Source organism: Lissotriton vulgaris, chromosome 1_1 (genome assembly GCF_964263255.1).
Source record: "Lissotriton vulgaris chromosome 1_1, aLisVul1.2, whole genome shotgun sequence".
Lineage (NCBI taxonomy): Eukaryota > Metazoa > Chordata > Amphibia > Caudata > Salamandridae > Lissotriton > Lissotriton vulgaris.
Window position 1 is genome coordinate 714,994,553 of NC_141685.1, and position 26,282 is coordinate 715,020,834.

The 26,282-nt window shown below is 44.4% G+C and overlaps 1 protein-coding gene across 5 annotated transcripts in view; it reads left to right on the plus strand.

Moving 5' to 3' along the window:
- NEK7 (NIMA related kinase 7) overlaps positions 1-26,282 on the plus strand; it is a 313,090-nt gene that overhangs the window by 64,198 nt on the left and 222,610 nt on the right. Inside the window, exon 3 of one of the 5 annotated variants that reach the window (XM_086954906.1) lies at positions 25,955-26,131. The exons of the other annotated variants lie outside the window; for them this stretch is intronic. The gene's annotated coding sequence lies outside the window, so the exon portion shown is untranslated. The remainder of the gene's footprint in view (positions 1-25,954; positions 26,132-26,282) is intronic. 5 annotated transcript variants of the gene reach the window in all.

Here is a 26,282-nt window from a genome sequence, read left to right on the forward strand (position 1 = left end):
GCAATTGATGACCGGTCCTATGGCAAGGTACCGGGACTCAATAGTTACTTATCGGAATACTATAAAATCAAATAAAAAAACTGCTGGCTCCCCTTCTTTGCAAGGTGTACTCGGAGAAGGTCTTGCCTGAACCACTTATTTTGGAGGTTAATAGAGCAGTTATCACTCATCCTCAAACCAAGCAAGGGCCTGCAGGCTTACTCCAGCTATGGCTTGATCTTCCTGTTGAATGTGGACATTAAGGTGTTTGCCAAGGTATTCGCCAGTAGACACAAAAGGGTGATCCCTTTTCTGGTCCACAGGGATAGGGTCGTGGTTGTCCCCACCGCAACTTGTTGTCCCACCTTTTGGCTCCTTTCCCACATTCTCTGGTCTGTTCGGTCAGATGAGAACAAGAAACTGTCTGTGTCACTTGATGGGTTGAATGGGACAACCTTTTACGCGTATTGCAGCACTGGATTAGGCCCGGTGTTTCCATCTCGACTAGAGACTGGATGATTGCACCCAGTTGTTGACACCTGCATTGGTCACAGCTCTGCCCCCTTTGACATCCGTCGGCTTACTAGATATTGTTGCCCCCCCCTTCTTTTCATCCAGACCTTAGAACCACTTACTATAGCTATTAGTGCCTTCTCCGACATTCACAAAATCCACCTCCCTAACGAGGAACACAAATTAACCTTGTACGCTGATGTCATACTGGTCATGGTCACTCACCTTACGGTCTGTGCTCTGGCCTCCCTGTGGTGCAGTGCCTCACTTCGGATTGGGGGGATCTGAAAGCCACTGGGTAGAGTTTGTATCCAAGGGGCCGCATCAACTGTCTGATCTGGTTGTGAATGGAGACTATGAGTCATTTGCTGAAGCCTTAAAACAATATAAACTCATAGAGGGGCATTTCTGGAACTATCATAGCCTGTAGCACTGCTTTGCCAGGCCCCAGGCTCCCCTATTTTGGATCTGTCCTCATCGCCCTTGATGGATTACTGACAGAAGTAAGGCACCTACAAGGAACTTTATCAGGGCTATATCTAATTCTGGTGGACTGCCTTTAATCCACTCCGCTGTCCAGCTCCCTCCCGGAGTAATGGCTGGCAAGACTGCAACTTCAGTACTCTGACACTGATTAGGTTGACCTATTCGAAGACCATGGTTGATACCCAAGGGAAGCCCTGAAGGCTGATTTGCATATGGCCATGTCTGAACTGGGTTGGTTTGGTGAGCAGAAAAACGATGGATTTAGGCCCAGATCTCTGTACTAGGGTGAATGTATGACATTGCTCTGCATTCTGTCCATCAACTATTGATTCTGGCTTGCCCTCCGCCCCTCCCCATCCCTGCACATGTCCTTAAGCTTACCTCTGTAACTCTCCCACCTTTCCAGAAAGCTGGAAACACGCCGAACTCAGCGCCCTCTTGAAGAAACCCACAGCAGACCCCTCTGAACTTAAAAACTACCGACCCATATCCCTCCTCCCCTTCCCCGCCAAAGTCATTGAGAAAGCCGTCAACAGCCAGCTCGCCGCCTTCCTCGAATCCAACAACTCCCTCGACCCCTCACAGTCCGGCTTCCGAGCCAAACACAGCACCAAAACCGCCCTCATCGCAGCTACAGACGACATCCGAACGCTACTGGACAGCAGAGAAACAGTGGCCCTCATCCTACTCGACCTCTCCGCCGCCTTCGACGCAGTTTGCCACAACACCCTTATACAACGCCTCAGCAACATCGGCATACAAGGAAAAGCCTTGGACTGGATCATCTCATTCCTCACCGGGAGAACTCAAAGAGTCCGACTTCCCCCATTCAACTCAGAGGCAACTGAAGGCATCTGTGGAGTACCACAAGGTTCTTCACTCAGTCCCACCCTCTTCAACGTTTACATGAGTCCTCTCGCCTCCATCGCGCGTCAACACAACCTTAACATCATCTCTTACGCCGACGACACCCAGTTGATCCTTTCCCTCACCAAAGACCCAAACACCGCCAAAACCAATCTTCACGAAGGCATGAAAGAAGTAGCCGAATGGATGAAACATAGTCGCCTAAAACTCAACTCAGTCAAAACGGAGGTGCTCATCCTAGGAACCTCCCCCTCGGCCTGGGACGACTCTTGGTGGCCTTCTGCCCTGGGCACCGCTCCCACACCCACAGACCACGCACGCAACCTGGGATTCATCCTAGACTCCTCTCTCTCGATGTCCAGACAAGTCAACGCAGTCTCATCCTCCTGCTTCAACGTACTTCGTACTCTCAAAAAGATCTTCCGCTGGATCCCCTTCGAAACAAGAAAGACCGTAACCCACGCAATGGTCACGAGCCGACTGGATTATGGTAACACACTATACGCCGGAATCACAGCAAAATTACAGAAAAAACTCCAACGCGTCCAAAACGCATCAGCGAGACTCATATTGGACATCCCTCGCCAAGATCACATCACCGGACACCTAAAAGACCTCCACTTGCTTCCCGTCAACAAGAGAATTACATTCCGCCTTCTCACCCACGCACACAAGGCCCTCTACAAACTTGGACCCGAATGCCTCAACACTCGACTGTCCTTCTACACACCCACCCGCCAACTTAGATTGGCCAATCAAGCCCTCGCCACAGTCCCGCGCATCCGAAAATCCACCATGGGTGGCAGGACCTTCTCCTTCCTGGCTGCCAAGACCTGGAACTCACTCCCCACTCACCTCCGCCTCACTCAAAACCACATCTCCTTCAGAAAAGAACTCAAAACCTGGCTTTTCGACAAAAATTGATCCCCCCTTCCCCAAGCGCCTTGAGACCCTCTGGGTGAGTAGTGCGCTATATAAATCCCCCTGAACCTGAACATTGCTTCTGTCACCATTTACCTCCTCTGGACCCTTGTGGGCTGCACTTCGGAGCAGGGGACTGAAACTCTTTGCCAACCATGACCCCCCCCCCCATCTCCCTCTATGTGATCACTCCTGGGGACGACTGATATACTTCTTCCCCATGGTTCTATGACACTACAACGCGTGCCATTACAACGCTGTTTTTACAACGCAAGTCGTTACAACGACTTGCACTGTAAGCGCTGGATAGTGGAATAGTTTCATTTTCTATTCCAACTCCAGCCCACGTTACAGTAGGGAAGGTGTTGGGATAGAAAATGTCACTATTCCCTATCCAACAGCGCCCTCCAACGCAAGTCGTTGTAACGACTTGCGTTGTAAAAACTTGCGTTGTAAAAGCAGCGTAGTAATGGCAGTGCGTGGTAATGCCCGCGTTGTAACGGCTGCTCAGCCTTCTCCATCCCTCGCCCAGTCCCTTACAACTCTTCACCCCCTCCCCCCCATCTCCCACCGTTCCACAACAGACCACTCCTCTCTCCTGGTATTTCTTGGGTCTGGCGAATCCTCCCGAACTTTTTTCAGCTCTTGTTCCTTCCCTCGCTGTGAGGAAGCACACTTTCTTTTGGTTAGATCTTGTTTACTGGCACAGAAGTTAGCTGTGCTTATACCATGTATCGTTCCTGTTTCCCTCAATAAAGAGAAGAGTGTTTTAAAAAAAAAAGACCTCCATATCGTCGAAGACCTAGTTATTAGCGATCTTTCTAGTGGAATTTTGGACTTTGTAGCCCCCTGGAGAGTTTCAGCTGCTTTCCTTTTCCCCATTTGAGCATTTCTTTTAGCACTTAATAGATAAAATTAATTAACCAAAAATGTATCACAATTAAAACAGTAAGTACTACAGCCCTGATTAACAATGTTATACCAATTTGTTAATAACACATCTGTTTGGTAAAAGTCTAATGGACAATATCTGTTATGAGCGCCATTTCAATTAGACAGTCTGAAAGTATATTTGCTCACCTTGGGGAGCAGCGTTGCTTCAAAAACTAAGGCTGGGGTAGCCCAGCTCAGCCTCTGCCAGTCGATGATGGGTAAAGACTGGCCTGCCCTTGGCCTGGGCTTCGCCAGTGTGGGGTCCCGCAATGCAAGAGTTAAGCAGCGTTGTTGGCATGGTTCTGGGAGCTCCTACCCTTTCTCACACTTGTGCAGCCAGTTGAATCTTGGAACCCAAAGTCACACAAACAAGGACAAAGTTTATTAATTCAACAATATCTCATTGTTAGACTCTGAGCAGCATTCTTCTGCATCATCTTCTTCTCCTTCTTTTTTCAACCCTTTACTCTTGTTTTTTCCACTTTCCGTTCCCTTACCAACTGTAATGTCCTGTCACATTTATACTTCCTTTGTTTAGTTGTTGCCAAACTGAATTAAGTGTGCACAATGACGTTTACATGATAAAAAAAGTATAGAAAACTTATCTGAAAAGGCCCACTTCTTTATCTGTTTTCAATTTTTCTTGTTTTTCAACCTGTTCAAATGCTGCAAAATTAGACATCTCTCGCAACCGTTGAGAATTTATCTGATTTCCAGACACTTATTATGCAGACTTTTGCTGTCGGCATAGCTGTTATAAACTCTCTGCCTCTACACTCCGTAATCTCTGGGTAATCTGATGTCGTGTGAAATTGTAGCTCTCTTATCTATCAGGGTCGCCATCTTTACAGTATGGATTATTCTGGACTGGACACCGCCTCAGTAAACAAGGGCAGGGCATTCCCATAGTATGTTGACAATGTCGCTGATAGGGTTTGGCATCTCCAGCACTTCAGGTCTCTAGTCGGGCCTGCCTTGTTCATCTTTTAAGGAGACCAATGTCGTATGTGTAATATCTTGTAGTAACTGAACTTAAGTTGAACTTCTAGTCTCTCTTCTTCTGAGAAGTCATATTCCAGTCTCCATTCACAAATTCCTAAAGTCTATTGCAGTGAGGCGCGAGAACATATAGTCAGTAATCATTTTGTTTAGTCCAGAAACTACCCTTTCGTTTGTGCTCTAAATGACTAGATATTTCAAAATTGATGAGTCTGGAAGGTCTAGTTGATCCGGGCCCATTAGACAATGGACCTAGTGCCTCAATCTTAGTTCAAGAAACGTTTAAGGGGGAGGCCAAATTTGGTTTGTGCCTCTCCAAACATCCCGAGTCTGTCACACAGGATAAGTAGAAATAGGGTGGCTAATCCCGGTGTTTAAAATTGGGCCAGAGTTGTTGTTCATCCCCCATGCAGATTATCTCACCACACAGCTTCAGTTTTTTGTGTACGCTGCTTTCCATGCAAAACATCCCATGGACTCTACATCACACATAGGCTGTCTTAGGTCTACAAGTCCCCTTCCACTACAGTTCCCCAGGATCCCATTTCATTTTCTATTGCAAAGAATGGTGGGGTTTCCAGTGTTGTGCGTATGTGATCTCTAAGTTTTGCAAGTTGGAAGGCTAACCAGTATGATTCCATATGGAGTAATACTGTGGTGTCATGTAGCTTTTCCGATCAAGTCTAGGTTTTCTGCCATGCCACATGAAGAATTTCTATACTTGGGATAGGGTTTGCTGTAGGCTGGGTGGGATTCGGAGTGAGAGCATAGCAAATATATAATTTAAAAGGGTCATCATATTAATTTTGATTATTTATGTATTTCCCCCAGAGTGAGAAATTCAAATGGGACCAGCTGGCAGTATCCCTTTGTATTCTCTCAATAAGTGGGCCCAGGTTGTCCTTCATCATATTCTGAAGTGCTGTACACAGGTTCTCAGTTATTTGAGATTTTGAGTATTGAAACAAAATGGGGAGTTCCCAAGTGATGTTAGTTATTGCTGGGGTTAGAGGGAGGGCTTTGAATGTGTCCCAACTAATGCTATATGCAGAGAAGGTCGAAAAGTTTGATATCGGGGGAATTAACGTAGAAGCTGACCTAAAATTAGCAATCCAATCTCTTGTTATCTCCAGGATCGAATACGGATGCTCCACCTTAGCAGGATTACCAAAAATGTCAACAGCTCCGCTAAGAGCCTGCCTCAACGCAGCAGCAAGACTTATCACAGGATCAAGGAAATTTGATCATATATCCCCTCACTTGAAAGCTTTAAACTGGCTACCTTATGAAGCCAGAATCCAAATGAAGTTAGCATGTATCACCCATAAAGCGATACACTTCAACACTCCTAGATATCTAGCCAAGAAAATTGAGATATCGGGAGGTGACAGACCAAGTCGGAGTGCCGCTGAATTGCTATTGCGGCCAGCCAGGTTCCGAAAGAAAAAGACTTACAACAGAGCGTTCTCTGGAGCTGCCCCTAGAATCTGGAATTCTCTTCCTCCAAACATTAGGAAGATTCGCAACATTGCATCATTCAAGAGGGAAGTGAAGAGCCACATGATGTGCAAATACCTTGCATAGATACACTATCGGGATCTAGGGCTGCTCTCAGAAGGATAAGCGCCAACTGGAATAAGATGAAAGCTATTTTGACTCAAGACTGGCGCTTTATATAAGACGCAGATGTACCCTTACCTAATGCCCAGATGGGCAATGTGATAACATATCTGTATCTCACAGCCTAAACCTAATAATATATCTTATCTCACAGCCTAAGCCTTACCCTCTCCTACCTCAGTTTTTGTGGGGGTATGTGGTTTATGATATCAGCTTAGCCTTACCCCACGAATGGACAATTTAACGCGAACTGCATGGTGACTTGTGTTTCTCATATACACTGTCTCACACTAGTCATAACCACACTACTATCTACCTCTTAACGGCTTTGGTCTTAGAAAGGTTAACATTTTTCTAAACCTAAACCTTACCATCGCCTACCTCACTTGGGCGGTACACATGGCATATGATATAAGCTTAGCCTTACCCCACCTCTTAATGCGAATTGCACTTGTGTTTCTGTTTGCATATACTTTGTTTCACACAATCATTGTCATTCTATTATCTACCTCATATCTGTTAATTTCTTGTAATGTCAACATTTATGTTAGTTAACCTATTAATGCGAATTTCACTTGTGTTTGTATCTGCATTTATATTGTCTCACACAATCATATTCATTCTGTTATCTACCTCATATCTGTTGTTTATTATAATGTCATCACTTATGTTAGTTAACCTATTCTGATGTCAAGCGCTCTGATACCCACGGGTCTTGTTCGCGCTATATAAAACTCTACAATAAATAAATAAATAAATAAATAAATATTGACTATTGCTTGTTTGGGAGTGTCACTAAAATATCATTGGCGTAAAAGAGGGCTTTGTGTTGGCTCTCTGTGACATTACTCTGAGGGTCTCTCTTTATTGCTGTCATTAATGTTTTAATGCTATTATGAAAAGTAGAGGAAACGTGGGGCAGCTGTGTGGTTGGAATGCAGACACTTTATCTGGTTGTATGATACAACCATCATGTCTTTACCACGCATGCCTTTCTAACACACATTGTTGCAAAGGCATGATTCCTAAAAGAATTTGCACAACCCAACTCCCGCCCTGTGCCCTACCACCCGATACCACAGCCCTGAAGTCCATCTCGACCCAGCCCTTAAAACTACCCCGAATCCTCACCCTGAGCCCTAATACTCTTGCCCAAAAAACGACCCCGACCCTAGCCCTAAAACTGACGCCAGCCTGGAAACTGGCCCTTCCCCTCCCCCCGCCCTAAGGCCTAAAACCATGCCCAAAAACGACGCGACCCCAGCCACCATGCCCTGATGCCTAAAACCTTGCCAAAAAACTAGCCCGAACCCAGCCACCCCACCTTGAGCCTAAAAACTACTGACCCCGGCCCCTAAAACCCTGCAACAGCCCTTAAAACTACTATATGCCCCCATATGCATATGCGTGGTTATGGCAGGTGCGTGGTTTAGGCAAGCGTTTTTCTGCTTGCGTGGTTATGGCAGGTGCAGCTCTGCCCACTTTGTAAAGGCAGCTTCCCATTTGATCTTAACTTTCCCCATACCTATTCTTTCTAACACTGAACAGAGAGGCCCGTTTGACTCTTGAGTGCTTTCTCAACATCCAGAGATACAATCACTGTTTCATCTTGATCCTGCTGCACTGCCCATAGTACATATGAAACTGACCGTATATGGGATGCCCAAGAGGGATGGAAACAAAGCCTACTTGGGTGGTATGTATTAACGCTGGCAAACGTCTTAATAGACTGGTAGCCAACACTTTTGCAAACATGTCAACCTCTTCCTTCATTAATGAACTCCCACACTAGAACAGATATTTATCTGGCTTTAGTATAAGACAAATGTGGGCTTTGTATAACCCTGGAAGGGGTTGTGTTCCAGGAACAATTTATGCTAAACGTTGTTGCAATAGAGGTATTAATTTTTCTTAGTTCAATATATTGTATTCAACAGGGTGTCCATCCGACCCGTGGGCTTTTGCTCGTGAGCATTGTGTCTGTCATCATTTGTTTTATTTCTTTGGCAGAGATATCCATTTCAAGTGATAAGGAAAATTCTCGGGAGTGCATTTAAGTTAGGGCTTTTAGAAAAACTGGTAGTCTTGTTGTCAGGAGTCATCACAGTCAGATGTGTATAATATTCAAGAAGCCCCGAAAGCCTGCAAAAATGTTAATGCTGAGCGTCAGTTACTTGCCCTGTCCATCGAGGATTGCTGGGATGGCCTATTGGGGCATCTTTTTTAGTTGGAGGGCTAAAAGCCATCCTGCTTTTCCCTCTCTTTCATAGTTGCATTGGCACAGGTGGGACAGGGCCTTTACCGCTTGCGATGTAAGGTTGCGTTTTGCTTTGAGAAGAGACTGTAGTGCCTCATTAGTGGGGCTATACTTTTAAGTGTCTGTGAGGTTCTTTACTTTCTTTTGTCAGTGTTTGTTCTAGGGCTATATTTTTATAACATAATGCTGAGTGCCTCCTTAAGTTTAATCTAATGCTGGCTTTCCCCGCTACCCATAATTCCTGTGAGAAAGTGACCGGGCCTTTGTTCTCTGTCACGTAGGAAGCCCGGTAATATTGATGAGGTTTCTTGTCTTCCTGCAATTTATACTAGGGCATCTTTAGACTCTGTGGTGGCTTTTGCAGCTCAAGATGCACGTAGATTGTTACCACATCATGGTCCGAAATGTAACAAGGCGCAATGTCTGAATTCATGACCCTTGTATGTTGTCAAGTGAAGATCAATATGGTATGAGTGCCATATTCACGTGACGTAAACGTGTAGTGCTTGGCTGCTGAGTGCTTTGGGCGACAGGGGTCAGTAAGTGAAAAATCTTGCATTCTCTAGGACTCGAAAGTGTGTGGTGGTGTGACTTTTCCAAGTAGGGACCCTGTACTAGATTCTAGTTGCATCCTAATTGTGTTTTGCTTTGTGGCATTGTTCATAGTAAACTGGCGATCTCTTTGAAAAGGGTTCTTTTGTCTGTCACTATGGCATTACCCGATCCGGCTAACCGTGTTTGCTGGTTTATGTAGAGTTTGATGAAGATATAATGACCATCAGGGTCTGTTCATAAATGTGTGATACGGATTGGAAGTCCTTTTTAGGTCGAGCTGACGTAGCATTCATGCAAAAGCATGAATGCTGTCAGCAAGACAACTAATGTTATCCGTATTTGGGAAAGTGGACAGCAGAGTGCCACGCGCTTTCCCAGTGTCGGATTTCACCGCAGGAGCGAGCGCAGGGATTGCATGCAAACACGGCGCGCACACAGGCAGGCCCCATCCCCTGCACGCATGCACGCACGCACGCGCACGTAAATTCTTATAAAATATGTAAATACGTGGGTGTCTCAATAGCACCCTTCAGCACAGGAAAAGAATTGTCCATAAACCATGCATCAAAGTATAACAAGAAGGATCCAAGAAACGAAGAAATCTTCGATGTCTTTATTAATTTCTTTAAAAGATTTTCCAGCTGGGAAATCTTTTAAAGAAATTAATAAAGACATCGAAGATTTCTTCGTTTCCTGGATCCTTCTTGTTATAGTTTGATGCATGGTTTATGGACAATCCTTTTCCTGTGCTAAAGGGTGCTATTGAGACACCCATGTATTTACATATTTTATAAGAATTTATTCCAAATTCTTAACATAGGAGTGCTGGCCGAGCCCTTATTTCTTTGTTCATTAACTAAGAGCGCATATTTTGTGTGCCTCAGTGACACCCCTGGGTAGTGGGTGTAACAAGGGCAATTTTGAGCACCCATTTCCTTGCACCTTTTGTATAAATTACATGATATTACCACTTGTACAGTTTATCAGAGGACTTATTTGGTCTATGAATGTGCTGACGTTTCTCCATTGGGAGAACGCTACTACCCATATTTTGCTATTGAGAGACGATTGATGCCTGGAGCTGGGGAAGGCGGGCACCCCTATCTATCTATCTATCTATCTATCTATCTATCTATCTATCTATCTATCTATCTATCTATCTATCTATCTATCTATCTATCTATCTATCTATCTATCTATCTATCTATCTATCTATCTATCTATCTATCTATCTATCTATCTATCTATCTATATCTCTATCTCTATCTCTATCTCTATCTCTATCTCTATCTCTATCTCTATCTCTATCTCTATCTCTATCTCTATCTCTATCTCTATCTCTATCTCTATCTCTATCTCTATCTATCTATCTATCTATCTATCTATCGCCCTCCCTCTATCTATCGCCCTCCCTCTATCTATCGCCCTCACTCTATCTATCTATCTATCTATCGCCCTCCCTCTATCTATCGCCCTCACTCTATCTATCTATCTATCGCCCTCCCTCTATCTATCGCCCTCACTCTATCTATCTATCTATCGCCCTCACTCTATCTATCTATCTATCGCCCTCACTCTATCTATCTATCTATCGCCCTCCCTCTATCTATCGCCCTCACTCTATCTATCTATCTATCGCCCTCCCTCTATCTATCGCCCTCACTCTATCTATCTATCTATCGCCCTCCCTCTATCTATCGCCCTCACTCTATCTATCTATCTATCGCCCTCCCTCTATCTATCGCCCTCCCTCTATCTATCTATCTATCGCCCTCCCTCTATCTATCGCCCTCACTCCATCTATCTATCTATCGCCCTCACTCTATCTATCGCCCTCACTCTATCTATCGCCCTCCCTCTATCTATCGCCCTCCCTCTATCTATCGCCCTCACTCCATCTATCTATCTATCGCCCTCACTCTATCTATCTATCTATCGCCCTCACTCTATCTATCTATCTATCGCCCTCACTCTATCTATCTATCTATCGCCCTCACTCTATCTATCTATCTATCGCCCTCACTCCATCTATCTATCTATCGCCCTCACTCCATCTATCTATCTATCGCCCTCACTCTATCTATCTATCTATCGCCCTCCCTCCCTCTATCTATCGCCCTCACTCTATCTATCTATCTATCGCCCTCCCTCCCTCTATCTATCGCCCTCCCTCTATCGCCCTCACTCCATCTATCTATCTATCGCCCTCACTCTATCTATCTATCTATCGCCCTCCCTCTATCTATCGCCCTCACTCTATCTATCTATCTATCGCCCTCCCTCTGTCTATCTATCGCCCTCCCTCCCTCTGTCTATCTATCGCCCTCCCTCTGTCTATCTATCGCCCTCCCTCTGTCTATCTATCGCCCTCCCTCTGTCTATCTATCGCCCTCACTCTATCTATCTATCGCCCTCACTCTATCTATCTATCACACTCTATCTATCTATCGCATCACTCAGCACCACCACAGCATCACTCAGGGGCACCACAACATCACTATGCGCTACCACAGCATCACTGAACGCCACAGCATCACTCGTCGCCACCACAACATTACTCGTCGCCACCACAACATTACTCGTCGCCACCACAACATTACTCGTCGCCACCACAACATTACTCAGCGCCACCACAACATTACTCAGCGCCACCACAACATTACTCAGCGCCACCACAACATTACTCAGCGCCACCACAACATTACTCAGCGCCACCACAACATTACTCAGCGCCACCACAACATCACTCAGCGCCACCACAGCATCAATCTGTGCAACCATTCAACAACAACTGGTTCAATTAAGTTCTCTCAATGTTTTAAGCTGTATTATAAATGTCACAAAAAGATGTTAATATTTCACTTCTGTTCTTGGATTTTCGTCACAATAAAATACACTGAACATAATCTTCACAAAAGTTATTTACAAAAGTTTAAGCTATTGCCATTATAAATTACAATAACTTTTATTTAAGCATTATTATTTAAAAGAATTAAAAGCCATTGTTATTTGTAATATCAATACATCTAAGTCACATAAATACAACACATATTGCATTACAAATGCTAAAGGTGTCACATTTGCGAAAGTTAAAACTATTGGCATTGTAAATGACAAAGCTATTTATTTCGCTATTTTCAAAATCAACACATAAATAAGAAATTTGTAATTTACAATACCAATAGGTCAAACTTTCCTAATGCGAGACCTATTGCATTGCAAATGCTTGTTGTATCAGGCATGCTACACCTCCTGTGCCTTCTCGGTGTAGTGGATGAAGTAAACTTACAGGAGTAGTATACCCTACCCACCCATTCCCTCTTAGGTTTTCAGTTTCTGGAAGAGTGAGGTACATCTCCTGTAGAATGGTAATGTCTAGAGAGAGTGACCTCAGGTAGGAGAGAGTCTTTTTACATTGTATTTAGTGTGTAAATCATTTAATGTTCAGTGAGACAATCAGTAGTACTTAACAGGGGGACATGTGCCTCTATTATTAAAGTTCTGAAGGGGTTATGAGTAGTGAGTATGCAATAGATTTTTCGGGAGTGGAGTCAGTCAGTACTTAAGAGTATACAAGACTTAAATGAGGTGCAACATTGCTGGGACAGGGAGGAGACTGCTCGCTTATTTTGTTCATGATAAGCATAGACTGTGTCATCAAACTCTGATTGTACTTTGCCATTAGAGAATTGTCTGTCAAGATTGTGTCTTTATTTATAAAGGTGTGTGGTTCTCAAGTCAATAATAAACAAAAGACAGTATTACACCCAGCACACATATGTTTGTTGCTTCCCCACAATATAGAAACCCTTCACACTCCCTGCTTTTATGGCCATTAGCAAAGAGTGCTTTACCGAGCTGATAGACATAGCTAAACCAGGTTCTCCAAATGAGATATGTCCTCCACATGTCCTTAAAATACTTTTCTCCCACTTTCCTGAGATGGATGGCCACCTCCTTTCTCAACCAATCCCTTAATCAGGGCAACGTCCCTCAACATTCTAAAGAGGCTGCAGTGCTCCCCTTCCAATGGATTAGTGCTCCCCCAGGCCCAAATATTATTGCTGCGTCTGAGGGGGGGGGGGGGGGGGGCGGGGAGGGGGTTGAGAAGGGGACAGAAATCCCACCAGACCAGGGTTTGTTTTCTTGTTTTTGCTCAATGGGTGGGGGTGACCCTCTCGGGCATTAGGCCTAGCACCCTCCCTGCCATATAATCCCTAGCAGTCGTTCTGCCCACTATTAGCAGAAAGTCCACTAGACCACCAGGGAGTGGATTTTGAAGGGTGGGGGGGCGCCCCACTGGCAGTGGGCTACTGCCCCCCCTGCCATATCCCCTAAAGTCTTTCTGCCCCCAAGAGAGATTAGAGGTAATTGTTTTCAATCTTCCCTCAGGTTGATAGAGTGGGAGGACATAAAGCCCCCTAGCTCTTTTTTTTTTTAAATTGAAAAATGGATTGGCGGGGGTTCCCAGGTATCGAGTTTAGCCCCCACCCCTCAAATGACCACAGTAGTCTCGCTGCCTCCCCGGGGATGGGCAGATAAGAGGTCTTTAACCAAAATCTGCCCACCGGGAGGGGGGCAGAATGCCCAGTAGATGCCAGGGAGAATTTTATTGCTACAAGGTGTGGGGAGGCCCGACAACACATCTGACCTCACCTCCACCTCCTCCAATGTGATCCCCACAGTCTCAACCCCCCCAAAGAATCATCATTCTCGCTTTCAAGCTCTTGCATATATTTGCATCAAATCAGGCAGTATCCTGGAACCATTATATGTAGCCTCATAGTGTTCAACTTTGCAAACGTGCATACACATTTTTATACTGGAACAACTGTAAGTAGTGCAGTCGGAACTTACATTTCCTTAGAGGTCTCACCCTAATAATAAAGGCGTTCTATTAATGAACCATTAATCCAAGTTCAAAAAGCATTGACATATGGACTCAAATAATACCTTAACAGCATACAATGGTCTTCCCTTCTCCATAATGTGCTACTGTAAACTGACAGCCGAAGGCGTTGGGCCTAATTGTCCCAAGGACAAAATAAACAAGAAAACTTGTTGTCCTTGACCCCAAACAATATGTCCTGGGTGGCAGGCTGTAGGAATTCCACACCCCTGCCCCCTTTTCATTTATGAGAATACTTTTCCCCTGGGGTCTAGTTGCCTTACTGTTCAAATTCAGAAATGTACAAATAACCATGAACTCATAAACTCTGTATGTGGTTTCTATTTCAACAATACATCGGTTTGTTTGATACCCATTTTACACTGGTTATGTTTTACATCTAAATTGCTCTAAACCCTTACGCAATTTAAAATCATTGTAAGGTGTGGCTCAGTTATTGGCTCTGGATACCTTGGGTAAAACCTATATACCCCCACAACCAGAAGGGTTTAGCAGATGTAATGGTATATTTCTTTTACAAATCTGCCCTTGTGACAAGAAGTTACAATTGAAAACATTGTCATAAATGGACTTTTTCCTTCTCCTTTTCAATCTTTTTTTATTTCAGCAAGTAGTTTATTTGGGAAAACCTTGAGGGATCTACACAAATACCCTTTTCTGAATTCAGAATTGTGCCTACTTTTCAGAAACCTATAGCTTTCTGGGATCACTCATGGGTTTCACAGTAGTTTCCACCACAAACTGGAATGAGGGTGAAGGCACATACATTTAGAAAATATAACATAACTGGGGTAAAAAATATTTTTTTTTTATTCAGCTGTGCATGTTTCCGATGGTTGTAACCTTTGGTTTATGCCATTTTTAGGAGAAAAAACAGAGGCACCTTTTTCCTACTTTTCCTGAAACCCCCCAAATGTTCCTATATTTTTACTGTTTTCATAATCTCCTCCAGGAGAATCCTCAACCCTGGATACTTTGGAGTCACCAGGATGTTGGGAAAAGAAGGGCACACATTTGGTGTGGTACCTTATGTGGAAGAAAGTTTTGTAGTCTTAAGTGCAAAGTCCCCCAAATTACCAAAAAAGGACTTTGCACTGGGGAGAAAAAGGCTAAGCAGCGAAAAGATTAACCCGTTGGACAAGTACTGTCTGAGGTGTTGCTTTGATCAAGACCATTTTTAGCAGCTGGATTGGAATTGCTGCATCTGCTCCAACTTCCAAGTCACGTTGCTGTTTTTTTGGCCATTGAGTTGCCTCCAAAGTATAAAGATTTGGTAACAGGTAGGCTGTGCCAAATGCCCAGCTCAGCAGAAATCCACTATCTTCCTTGGGCGCCAGACGCTATCCCAGTCCTCAATTCTCAATTTTAATATGACTATGAGCAATTTCGATTATTGGTGTAAATAAAGTTCCTCGCCAGCAAAATGCATGAAATCTCCCAAAAATTATCTCAGTATGTTCCATAAATGTAGAACTTGAAAAAGTGCCACAGCAAAATAATAAAAATAATGGTATTGAACAACTCAATTGCACAGTTTCTAAATGGGAGCGGTGGCAGCTAACAAAAACTTAAAAGCTAAATCAAGCAAATAATTATTCCTTATTTTAGGAATTTAGGCTATTTTGCACAAAGGTCACAAAACACAACATAGCAGAATCCTTGTAGGGCTTTAAAATAATATATTTTTCTCCATTTGTAAAACATGATTGTCACTTACATATGAAGAAAATGTGTAGCGAGAAGCCTTGGGAGAAAACAATCATCTAAATAAGTGGCCTCTTTTACGGGTTACGTTAATACCTTAAACTCAACTGGTTTTCAGGGTTACAAGATAATAGTAGCTTTGACATCTGATGAATAGATAGATAGCATCAATAATTTAGAAAGGTGCTCAAACCAACCCTTGTACAAGTTTGATTGTTTGAGGATTTCCAATACAGCAACAACTTCCTTTGCCAAAACTAAGCTGACCTGCAAGACAAACCCTTAAAGTAAATGTGACAGAAATTTAACAAAAGAAAAACTCTTAAATATACACTGGTGCTTTTCAGTTTTTAAAGAGCAACTGTCAAAATGATTCGTTTTCACACACTATATGATGTTTGACACCATCCTCTTTGAAAACATACACACTGAGACTCAAACAGATTTTAAAATAAAAATAAAAGTAGACTCTGTAGTAACTAGCGAGTGTAAATATTTAACATTTTTATCTTCGTAGAATGACATGCCTGGTTTACCAATTCCCAAGTGTAGAGACTGGTATGAAACCTGCAACACAGTACTATCCTTATGGGGCTAGATTTCAGACTAGCCTTAAAGTTACAATCCTCAAAATAAGACAAAGCCAAAATCAATTCAAAAAACATTAAAAAATTAAATGAACCAACTTTAAACCTCTGCATCATGCTCACCCAATATCCAAGCCCAATCTTAAAACCAAGCCAAAACATAAACCTGAGGAAACCCAAAGTAAACCCCATATGATTAAACCCAATCCCTGACATTATAGCTAATTCTAAACATGAAAACAGCCATAATCCCACGTCCTGATTTTAAGAATAATGCTAATCCAAACCCCACTCAAGATTAAGTTTTAAATTACTTCAACTTTGTCTAAATAAATCTCAAAAATCACACACAATGTTTAAAAAGGAAAATGCTACTTACCAGTATGAATCTGTTCTTGGCATGTAGAGCTGCAGAGTCTCACACTTAGCATTAGATCGCCACCTGGTGTTGGGCTTGGATGATTGCATGTTTTTGTCGTCTTGGAAGAAGTCTTTGTAGTCACGAGATGGGTGACTCCTCCCTTGGACGATAGTGCGCATGGGCATCAACTCCATCCTTAGATTGTTTTTTTCCGCCACTGGGTTCGGATGTAACTTTTCCGCTCCGGTTCAAAATCTACTTTTTAAGTAGTTGGACGCGAAAAACGTACTTAACTTCTTCCAACTAACTTTTCAACATCTCAACCGTCGACTCGACTTAACCAGCTCGATTCCGGTAGTCGACGCAGGCCGTTGGGCCTATCCACGCCGTGAGGCCTACAGCTCATGGAAAGGACGCCATTCAAGAAATGTCCCCAGTATGGAGCAAAATTCCCACACAGCGACCATCACAAAGTCTGTAACCTGTGCTTATCACCTGAACACGACGAGTCCAGCTGTCAAGCCTGTGCATCCTTTCAATCGAAGGAGACCATTCGAGATCAAAGGGCCCGTCGAAACATCATGCAGAGATCAGCTATGGAACCGGTGGACATCTTCTACGAGGGCCCAGATGTCCCAGAAGAAGATTCCGAAGATCTCAAAATCGTATCCGAAGCAGATGATTCCGATGACTCCATCACTCCGGGTCAACGAGTGAGTACTACTGCCCCTACCCCAACCCCCCCACCGAAATCGAAGGCAATGGTCAACACTCTGCCTCCTGGGCCCAGTCGCGACCGAAAACTTACTTCAGGAGCCACGCCTTCGAGCCCGGCTCGTAAGAAAATCGAAAAGCCTTCCGGTAGCTCGGGACCGAGCAAACCACACATGCCGATCCCACCAGCCCCTTCGGCACTGAAACCGAAAGAAGTCCCAGCTCCGAAACCCGTTCTGAAACCGTCGACTTCAAAAGATAAACTGGGCCCGAAAACACCCAAGCCCGTACACAAGCCGGATTGGAACGCGTCCATACCAAACCAGCTTCGGCTCCAAAACCAACATCCTCGGAGCCAGAACCTACGCCAAAGGACTCTATCCAGCTTACTAAGGCTAAAGACAAACAACAACCACGCTCGGAACAGAAAAAATTGGCGCCGAAAGCGGTTCTACCAGAAGAGGAGCTTTTTCATCCTGATCCTAATCAAAAGAAGATCTATATTGATCCAGAGACAGGACATGTTACCACTGCACCATATAGAAAGAGGAAGTTAGACACAGCACCTGCTCCTCCAGTACCTGTGAAGAAGGGCTCTGCCACATCGCCTATGCACCCTTCTTCTCCTATACTTCCTTCTAACCCACCTCCTCTTCCTAAACCTATTCCACCTCAAAATTCTCCTCCTCATTTTTCTCCACCTCATACACCTCCTCATAACAGTGATGATGATGACCTGAGGGCAGGGGGTGACCAAAGTGACACTTTTACCTACCCAAATGACCCAAATGATCCACCTGAATGGGAGTACCCGGTCCCACAAGACGGTCCCACAAGACGGTCCCACAAGACGTACCGGACATCCCAGATCCACATCCATACCCCTCAAAACCATCTCCTCCGGAAGATAATATTGGGTTTAGACATTTAATCAATAGAGCTGCCATAATGGTGTAACAATGCACTCAGATGAGGCAAAGGAGGACTTTTTATTAGATACTTATGAACAATCCCAAAAGTCAATTCAAATATTACCCATGATTAAAGGAGTCATTAAGCATGGATTCGTGTTTAAAGATCCTGTACGTGCTAGGATCCTAAACCCCAGAATAAGAAAGAAATATAGGCCTGCCCCTGGAGATCCTGCGCCACCTCCTGATAAAGAATCTAAAATGATAGACGCTTCGGGTAAAAGAATAGCTGCCCAAACAAGCAATACCTGGTGCATAGCTAACACACAAGCACTGCTCGCAAGATATGGCAGGGCCCATCACGATCAGTTAGAAACACTTCTACAGCATCTACCTGACCAATATAAAGCACAAGCAAATGATCTTATCCAAGAGGGTAAGCTAATCTCAAATCCATCAATCAAATGTGCACTTGATGCAGCAGACACTGCCTCTCGAGCAATAAATACTAGTGTCCTCCTTAGACGCCACACCTGGCTATGCATCTCAGGTTTTAAACAAGAGGTCCAAACTACTATCCTAAACCATTTTTTGGATTTGAAGAATCACTGACTAAAAGAAATGTATTTGTGATTTTACAAACCAAGAGGAACAATGTATAAATGTGCTTTTATAGAGAAACATAAGGAAAATAATAATCCCAAAAAAGAAAAGTTTTTGATAAAATAATGAGATGAAAAAAAGAAAAGAAATGTTTTGATATTATAAAATAATAATGAGATGATTATAATTGTCACTATTGTGTTTTGATGTTTACAACAATGTATATATGAACAATGTTCAATGAGAAGGTATAACGGTCTGTGAGGGAAATATATAGAACTATCTTAAACCAGCCATTTAAAAAACAGCAGCTTTTTGGGCCCGCTGTAGACACAGCACTGGAAAAGATGCAAAAGGACACTGACACTGCCAAATCTATGGGAGCTTTACAGTCCCCACAAACACACAGCTCCTTTCGTCGCTCCTTCTACAGAGGAGCCTCCAAACACATTGGAGCAGACAATTCAGCTTCCTTTAAAGCCACTACAGAAACATCCCCCAATAGAGGATGTTTTAGAGGCAGCTACTGAGGAAACAGCAAAAAGGGAAGAGGTTGAGGTAATAACAACAATCAAACCTCTCCCACCACAAAACAGTGACTTCCTTCTGCTCCCCCAACAGCATTCCATTCCTGTCGGGGGGGAGATTATCACAGTTCCTACCTGTCTGGAATTCCATCACAACAGACAGGTGGGTGAGACAAATTATCCTGTATGCCTAGAACTTAAAGCTACCCCTCCACATATGCCACCCAGACAGCGTCCAATGTCCACAGAACATCTTCCGCTGCTAAAACAAGAGGTTCTCTCATTGTTTCAAAAAGACGCAGTAGAGAGAGTTCCCTTACAGCATCAACGAACAGGGGTTTATTCGCTGTGCTTCCTAATACCCAAGAAGGATGGGACACTAAGACCAATTCTCGATCTCAGGCCCCTCAACCTATATATACACACTCAGATCATTTTCACATGATCACTTTACAACAAGTGCTCCCACTGTTACAACAAGGCAATTTCCTTGCCACACTAGATCTCAAGGACGCCTACTTCCACATTCCCATACATCCTTCTCACAGGAAGTATCTAAGGTTTGTACTAGACGGACAACACTATCAGTTCAAAGTCCTACTATTCGGGGTCACAACTGCACCAAGAGTGTTTACAAAGTGCCTTGCAGTAGTAGCAGCATATCTCAGAAGACAACACATCCAAGTCTTCCCATGATAAAAGCCAGGTCATTTAATCAGTGTGTCCAACACACTCATCAGACAATTCAAACATTGCACAACTTGGGGTTTACGATCAATTACATCAAGTCGCATCTCCAGCCCTCCCATATACACCAATATCTGGGGGGCTACAATAAACGCCTCTGTATCTCTAGCTTATCCCAGTCCAGCTAGAATACAGAGCATTCAAGCCTTGGTCACAAAATTTCAAGACCAACACTCTCTCCCAGCCAGAGTGCTCATGTAACTCATAGGCATGATGGCATCTTGCATTTTTTTTGTACCATATGCAAGACTTCAAATGTGTCCATTACAGGAATGTTTAGCACATCAGTGGAATCAGGCTCAAGGACAACTTGCAGATCTGATGTAGGTGGACAACCGCACACATCGCTGTCTGCAGTGGTGGAATGCGAAAAACTTGTCCAAAGGGTGGCCGTTCCTCAAACCTGTTCCACAGATAGTACTTACAACAGGCACATCTCTGACAGGATGGGGAGCCCATCTCCTAGACCATACAACTCAGGGAAGATGGACCACTCAACAAAAAGTGCTCCGCATCAATCACCTGCAGCTGCTAGTGATATTCCTAGCACTAAATCCTTATAAGTACATATACAAAACACAGCTGTCTTGATCCGAACGGACAACATGACAACCATGTACTACATACAAAAATAAGGAGGCACACATTCTCTGCAACTGTCCCAGCTTGCACAGAACATTTGGAGATGGGCCATTCCACAAAAAATATATCTACCAACCGAACACCTTCCAGGAGTTCACAATCAGATTGAAGATCTGTTAAGTCGGCACAGATGCACGAATGGGAACTACATCCACAAGTTCTTCTACCATTTTTTCACATGTGGGGCCAACCAGACATAGATCTGTTCGCCACACACGACCACGCAAAATGCCTAACCTCCGCCACCAGGATTCCACACCTGTTGTCCAATGGGTATGGGATATGGATGAACTGGTCAGGCAGATTTGTGTACGCTTTTCCACCACTCCCACTAATCCCACTAGTAGTACGCAAGCTCCGACAACAGCCTTCAAACTAATCTTAGTAGCTCCCACATGGGCACGCCAACCGTGGTTCACAACATTGCTAGAACTCTCTCTAGTTCCACACCAAAGACTATGGCTGTCCCCATCCATGTTAACGCCGAACCATGGAGAGATCAGACATTCAGATCCAAGTCAACTAAATCTGGCGATCTGGCTCCTGAAGTCTTATAGTTTGGTTACCTTAACCTGCCACCAGACTGTATGAACATCATTAAAGAAGCCATACGACCTAGTAATAGAGCTTGCTATGCTGCAAGATGGAAAAGGTTTGCCATTTACTGCACCAATAACCATATTAATCCACTGGATGCTTCCATCCAGAATAGCATTTTCTGTCTTCTACACTTACAAAGATGTAATCTAGCATATTTGATATTTATATTTGATATTTATAGGATTTTGTAAAGCGAGGCTATCGCTCCGGAAGGAGCATCTTGGCGCTAAGCGTGCAGAAAAAGGAAACGTAGTGATGAATGAATCAGATGGCTGTGAAAACCGAGGAGTCGGATTGCTGAAATACCCAGGTTTTCAAGAGTTTCCTGAAGTGGCTCTCCGTATCAGCTAGCCTGAGATTAACGGGGAGGTTGTTCCAAGCTCTTGCTGCTAGGAAAGAGAAGGTTTTCCCCCCTCGCGTTTTTAACTTAAATCTTGGGATAACGACAAGGTTGGTTCCTGAGGATCTCAGGCAGCGCGTGGGATTGTAATGCATAAAACACTTAGTGAAATACAGGGGGCCTGTTTTCCTAGTGGCTTTGAATGCAGTGAGCAGAAGTTTAAACAAAATTCTTTTGTGAAGAGGTAGCCAGTGGAGGGTGTTAAGGGCTGCTGAGGCTGAGGACCTTCTTGGGAGTTTAAGAACGAGTCTGGCCGCCGCGTGTTGAACGCTTTGCAGTTTCCTGAGGGTGGACTTCTTCACTCCTGCCATTAGTCCGTTGCAATAATCAAGTCGGGAGAGGATTAGAGCAACCGCAACTGATTGTCTGGCTGAGATGGGGAGGAAGTCAAAGAATTTCTTCAGTGTTCTGATGAGGCTAAAACAGCACCCAGCAGTGATGCGGACATGATCATCAAAGCTGAGGGATGCGTCGAATTGGATGCCAAGATTACGTGCCGAGGAAATAGCACTCGGCGGGGCTTCTGAGTTTTTTGGCCACCAGTCTTTTGGGGAAAAGGACAAGTCTTTCCCTAAGGGTATGATCTCAGTCTTGGCACTGTTACATCTGAGGTGATTTCTATTCAGCCATAGAAAAACCTCAGAGAGACAATTCTTAAATCTAAGGGCTGCATCCATGCATTTTTTATCGATGGTGACGACAAGCTGAGTGTCATCAGCATACGATGTGACGAGGATTCCGTGGGATTCTATCACTGCGAGGAGGGGGGCCATGTAAATGTTAAAAAAAAGGGCTAAGTATGGACCCCTGGGGGACTCCTGATGTGATTGGTCTTTCTCTGGAGAGGTAGGGGCCTAGTGAAACCGTTTGGGATCTATTGGACAGGAACAATGTAATCCATGTCAGCACAGTATCTGACACACCAATCTCGCACATTCTATTGATAAGAATGGCATGCGAGATGGTGTCAAACGCTGCTGTTAAGTCGAGCAGGATGAGTACAGCCTGTCTCCCCTCATCCTGCAGGAACTTGATAGAATCAGATAATTCAATCAAGGCGGTTTCAGTGGAGTGGCCGGAACAGAACCCTGATCGTTGGGGGTGCAGAATGTGATTGCTCTCTACAAAGGTTTTTAACTCGCCGTATACTAGCTGCTCCGTGATTTTGCCTAGTGCGGGTAGTAGAGAAATTGGGTGCATGTTAGTGAGGTCAGTGGGGGATTTGTTTTGCTTCTTCATTAGAGGCTTCACTATGGCCTTTTTCCAGTCATCGGGAACGATGCCTGATTCGAGGGATTCGTTGATGATGGCGTTAATCGTAGGATTTACAGCCTCGATGAGATGGTGAAGAATGCTAGGGGGGCATGAGTCCGTGGGGGCTCCCGATTTGCAGGCCAAGATAGCCTTATGAGTTTGTTGAAGAGAGACTGGAGAGAAACTGCAGAGAGTGGAGGGAATTGTGACGGCGTCATGGGTGGTGGTAAGGGGTTGAGGGAAATCCTTCTGAATGTTGGCGATTTTATCTATAAAGAAATCAGCAATTTGCTTGCATAAGGTTTGGGATGGAGGAATTTCGGGTAGGAGGGCTTTGGGATGAGTGAAGGACTTAACTATGGAGAAGACTGTTTGTTGTTTTTGCTGGGCTTCCTCTATGGCTTTGGTAAAGTACTCCTTTTTGGCCGCTTTAATGCCAGAGAGATAAAGTTTCCTCTGTAGGATGTAGAGTAGTCTAGAGGCTTCGTCGTAAGTTTTTCTCCATTTCCTTTCAAGGATCCTACATTGAAGGTGGCTTTCAGTGAGGGACTGAGTGTACCAGGGGGCATTGGGCTTTCTTTTACGGCGGTCTGGGTGGCAGCGATTTGGACTGGAGTTGTCAGAGACGATTTTGTCAATCCAAATGTGGAAGTTGCAAGAGTCGGACGTTACATCTCCAACTAATATGGGGGGCGGAGCCAGAGGCTGGGAGTCTGACTTGATGCGTTCAGCCACCTTCTTCCAATTGGTCGAAGAGGGAGTAAGGAGGCGCTTGGCGCTTGATGGCATGGAGGGGTTTACCTTGATGGCAAAGGGGATAAGGCAGTGGTCGGTCCATATTTGCGGGATCGGGGGGGATGTAATCATGGTTGCCAAATTAGAACAAATGCCGTCTAACGTATGTCCAGCCCTGTGTGTCGGGGGAGTAACAAGTTGGGAGAGACCAAAAATGCTGAGAGATTGTTGGAAGCTGATGGTGTGAGGGTCTGTGTCTGATTCCAGGTGCAAGTTCATGTCGCCTAGGAGAGTGAAGGTGGGGTAATGTGTCAGGAGTGACCCGAGTGTATCGTCAAGAGAGTCCAGGAAGGGGGTGGCATTCCCAGGGGGGCGGTAGATAAGTCCCCCTGAGAAGGAGGTGGAAGCGTTGATTTTAATCGCAAAGCCTATGCCCTTACTGTCCTTGAGGTAGCCTAGATCGAAAGTATGGCACGTGAAGGATTTCTTGATGGCAAAGGCTACCCCCCCTCCCCGCCCAATGGGTCTATCCCGCCTAAAGATGGTAAAATCTGGGGGTAGGGCGGTTGCAAGATCAGGATTCGATGAATCATTAAGCCAGGTTTCAGTAATAAAGAGAGCATCTAAGTCGTGGTATTGTATAAGGTCATGAATGTCTTGACCATGACACGCTAGGGACCTGGCGTTAATGAGCCCTCCCTTAAAAGTATTCAACTTTTGCTTAGATGTGGGGGGCGGTTTGGGTACTCCGCCAGCGGATCCCAGGGACGTCCACCTACAGTGACGACACGAGAAAGGACCCCAGAGAAGATTGCTGAGGGGGCGACCCTTACAGTGGTGGGCTCCCGTAACGTGGCGCAATGAACGTAATTCATAAGGGTCATACCTGATAGTGGGAAGGATTTGGTCAGCATGCCCTGCGCCCGGCGCGGTCCTGGCGCGGACGGGCGCAGACGGGCTTGGCTTAGGCGCGGCTTCGGCGAGCATCCGGCGCGCCCGCTGCGCCAGCCCGCTGCGCCGTCTGGCCGCCTTGCACATTTATACGTCTACATCTTGCAGCACTTGCTGCGTACTTACAAAAAAGACAACATTTGTCACTATTTAGAGTGCCTGCAATTAAAGCATTTATAAATATTATTCTTACCAGGCAGCATTTATAAATATTATTCTTACCAGGCTCATGGGACCCCCATTTGAACCTTTACACAAATGTGAACTACAATTCCTCTCATGGAAAACAGCTTTCCTAGTAGCCATTACCTCTCTATTTTGTGACTACAAAGACTTCTTCCAAGACGACGAAGTGAGATTCAAGCTTTCACTATACAGGAACCATTTTTGTAATTACATAGTAACAAAGTGGTCCTAAGAACAAATCCAAAATTCCTTCCTAAAGTCATCACTCCATTTCATCATAATCAGTGGAGTTGCCAGTGTTTTTTCAAAACCCAGACTCTGTAGCAGAAAGAGCTCTACACACCCTAGACGTGAAAAGTGCACTTCTTTATTACATTGACAGAACTAAATCCTTTCGCAAAACAAAACAATTGTTTGTAGCTTTCTCTCCACCACATAAAGGCAATCCCATCTCTAAAGCTGGGATTGCAAGGTGGATTCTAAAATGTATACAAATATGCTATCAATAAGCAAAACGCACATTAACAATTCCTCCTAGAGCGCACTCCACACGCAAACTAGGAACCTCAATGACTTTCTTAGGGAACATTCCCCTAGAAGACAAATGTAAGGCAGCAACATGATCTACAACACACACCTTCACTAAACACTGTTGTGTTGATGTGCAGGCCAAGCAGCAAGCTGCTGTAGGCCAAGCTGTCCTCAAAACTCTTTTCAAAACTACTGCAACAGATACAGGTGACCACCGCTAGGGGAGATACTGCTGTAAAGTCTATGCTAAGTATGAGATCTGCAGCTCATGTGCCTCGAACAGAAAATGCTACTTACCAGTATGCATCTGTTCTTGGCATATAGAGCTGCAGAGTCTCACACGCCCACCTCCCCGGGACCTGTATCTGTGCCAGTTCTATCTTACTTAGATATACACACATGGACATCTCTTTTTCTTTCTACTAACTCCATCATTTCCATCATGGCGAGAAACAATCTAAGGATGGAGTCGATGCACATGCGCACTATCGTCCAAGGGAGGAGTCACCTATTTTGTGACTACAAAGACTTCTTCCAAGACGACAAAAACATTCATTCATCCGAGCCCAACACCAGGTGGCGATCTAATGCTAAGTGTGAGACTCTGCAGCTCTACATGCCAAGAACAGATTCATACTGGTAAGTAGCATTCTTCTTTTTAAACATTGTGTGTCATTTTTTAGATTTATTTAGACAAAGTTGAAGTAATTTAAAACTTAATCTTGAGTGGGGTTTGGATTAGCATTATTCTTAAAATCAGGACGTGGGATTATGGTTGTTTTCATGTTTA